The sequence below is a fragment of the Astatotilapia calliptera genome, chromosome 16, assembly GCF_964374335.1.
Source record: "Astatotilapia calliptera chromosome 16, fAstCal68.1, whole genome shotgun sequence".
Taxonomy (NCBI): Eukaryota; Metazoa; Chordata; class Actinopteri; order Cichliformes; family Cichlidae; genus Astatotilapia; species Astatotilapia calliptera.
The window spans coordinates 27578624-27581896 of record NC_137437.1 but is presented as its reverse complement, the minus strand read 5'-3'; the positions used below and the strand labels follow the sequence as shown (position 1 = coordinate 27581896).

Here is a 3273-nt window from a genome sequence, read left to right as displayed (position 1 = left end):
GAGAAAGCGAAAACGAAGAAAAACAATTAAAAAGAATAATTACGAAAAAACTATATAGAAGGGAAAGAAGTTTCAATCTGATTACAAAGGAGGGAAAGTAGCTCCTGACAAGGCACATAAACTCTTTGGAGCCCTGCTTTGAGTCTCCTTCTGCCAGTCCTTTCACAAGGAAGTTAATGATGCTGGCAAGAAGATGAATCACCTCAGACAGCACACAGAGCAGCACTGACAAGTGAGCACTGGCGAGTCTGACACCTGCAAGTACCAGAAGAAAGACTAATAGTCATGTCAGCTGCTACCTGTAGGAGTTGAGCTATGTCTCTCTGAGCTGAAAGAAACTGTCCCCATGATTGTAGGTGAAAAGCAACCTGAGGGATATGGCTCACTGGACTTTAACAAAACATTAAGTCCTGCTGGTCAATGAGAGGAAGTCCTGGATGACTTCTGCAATAGATTTCAAAGGTAGTTTGAGGAAAAGTACATTGTCATGGAAACTCCATTAGGCATTTCACTGTATATATATATATTTTTAGCTGTGCTTATTGGACCATAGCAAACAATATGGTACCAACAAAGTTAAACAGCCTCATAAATGAGACTTTGTTCACTCAGGATAACTGTCTGTCAGAGGAGACTCCATAATAACAAGGAATAGTTTCTAAACGATTGAAAGCTTGACTTAAATTAGTATGTACCTTTCACATTAGTATAAAATAAGAGACTATAGTTAACCTTCTTTTAGCCCCTCTGACTGTGGGTCACTCATTAATCTGCCTGCACAACTGTTTCACATTAAATTATTTACTGATATTAAATAGGTAGCATTTTCTAGGAAACCTTATCCCGGCACACACAAGTGCCTTTTTTATATTATCAGTCTAAGCCTTTGAGTGCATCTGTTTACGACGTTATCTCTCTCTCTCTGTCTCTCTCTCTCTCTCTCTCACACACACACACACACACGCACGCACACACACACGTGCGCACGTACAATTAGCAGGTATGAAAGGTGTTTATATTTTGTCACAGCCTGCCTCGTAGACTGTGACAAGGAATGAGGAAACAATACCAGGTGGCGATTGAGAAAACTTGACGGTATGTATGAAAACACGATTAACCTACAATAACTTGCATTTATCAGCAAGTCGGTAGTGTAAAGCATGTAGGAATAGGTTGCGGTATATGTGGGAAGTGAAAGAAAAAACCCAAGGAGCGTGCCGTAGCACAGCTAGTCAGATTCTGAGACAGACCGCAGGGAGGATGGAGCATTTATCAGTTAGCACACTGGGCCAAAATGTATCTCAACCAGCCAATTACCCTCCAGTCAGCTCCTGCAGGACAAAACACAGCATGGCCAAACAAAAACAAAGACACCTTGTGCTCAGGTAACCTAGGGGTCTTTAAAGTGTATAATTTTCTTTTTTTTGCAAAGGTGGTCTTTGAATGTGAAAACAAATTCTTTCATAGTGTCAACTGCCAAATATATAATAAATCTACGGTTTTTAATTGGTCGCATCATCCCTTTTGTTTCTTTGATCTTTCCTAAATGTATTTTGCATATCTATACTGGCAAATGAAAATTAACATTTTACACTAATGTTTGCGTTCACACAGCCAACAGCTGAGCAGTGTTGAAATGTCTTATTCATGCTCTGAACAAGGTCCTTGGAAACCATTTAGCTGCATCAGCTCACTTTTGCCTCTTATTTGTATTTCTGCTGCGACTTCCAAGAGTCGTTTCTTATAGTATTCTAATAACAGACTAAAGCCTGACCCAAACTGAACCAACACAAGCACGAAACAGATTGTCAGAACCACTCTGTGACAATCCTGTTTTATCTGCATTAGAGGATGTCATCACAGTTAAAATCACAGCAACATTTTAATGAGAAATTCCTTCGTGTCATCTTTTAAAAGGGAGCCATTATCAAAAGAAGTAAAACAAATATGACAGCCTCGAGATCGTCCTTTCTCCCCGGACCCTCGTAAAGTCCCCACAGGGATGGCGTGATGTACGATTCAAGGCCGGCTCTGGCCCAGGGATGCTCCACTGAACCATGCTTTGATCTATCATGTGGCCTTCCCATATTAATGATGAGGTCACAGCGTCGAGGGTCATGGCATTGCTGATAAAAGCGCAAAGCCTGCTATTTGTTATGAGCCCAACTTGACTGATCATAACTCTTTTGATGAAAGGGGACATGATTTCACACCCCCATGCTGTCACTCCCAAGAGATGCCCGTGTTCCTGATAATATAATGTCATTTGAGGATCCCAGTGAATGAGGCCTATCATAGGGAATGTAGAACTAAATGAAGTGGTTGTTATCACTCATAGGACAACGATTATGGTCTTCCGGGAATAGTTTGCAACTCCAACCCTGCAGATGCACACACGTACTTAGACATGCACTGTTGAAAGTGTGTAAGCTGTGATTTGTATGAGCTGAATTGTAGCTCTGATCAAAAAAGGCACAACAGAGTAGAACATTAAGCTTTATGGGATTTTAGCATTTCTTCTTCCCCTCATTTCCGCTTTTTGGGGTTATTTACTTGCTTTACTTGAAACAGGTTGTAGTTTTTTAAAGTACTCAGAAGTTGTTAATACTCATAATTTTGAGTGTTTTATTGTCATGCGCCGTGGTGCGCGGGCACGAAAGGATCCAGGCGCAGACTCCGAGCTAACAAAAAGACACTTTATTAAAACAACGAAAGGCGACCCGGGGAAAGTAGAGAGCAAAACAGAAACTAAAAATCCGGGGAAACAATGACACGAGGAAGCCGGGATCGGGACGGCGGGGGGCTGCAATAGAAAGGGGAGATGATTACTAGGGAGCCAGGAAGCGGGGAGAACATATCAGGACTGAGTTAGAGTAGGGGCTTACGATAGAACGGAACCGTGGGAGCTCGGGAGGGAAGTGTGGCAGTCCGTGGGGGCAGGAAGTCCGTGGGGGCAGGAAGTCCGTGGAATGGCGAGTGGGCCAGGTGAGCACCGCGAGATCCAGTTGAGCCGGAGGACAGGCAGGTAGCAGACGCCGAGTAGAAACCTGGACAGAAGTAGGCAGGTTAAACAAAGTTCCAAGCAGAAGAGAATGCACACTTTTCGTGGAAGTCTGGTTACCACTGTGGGGATGACTACGGACTGGCGTGGAGCATCCGTCAGCGTGGATGTTAAGTGGATCTCCGTGTAATCACCGGGATGGAGAGCAGGTGTGCTGGTGATGGCCCAGCCCGGGGGTGTGGCTACCCGAGCATCACGCATTCCACAGACAC

General features: G+C 43.7%; 1 long non-coding RNA gene across 1 annotated transcript; it reads right to left on the bottom strand.

Moving 5' to 3' along the window:
- Positions 1 to 2682: 2682 nt before the first annotated feature.
- On the bottom strand, positions 2683 to 3016 carry LOC113008283 (uncharacterized). Its single transcript, XR_013902466.1, has 2 exons — positions 2886 to 3016; positions 2683 to 2803 (listed from the first exon to the last, which is right to left on the bottom strand). It is a non-coding gene; the product is annotated as an uncharacterized LOC113008283 (long non-coding RNA).
- Positions 3017 to 3273: the final 257 nt, after the last annotated feature.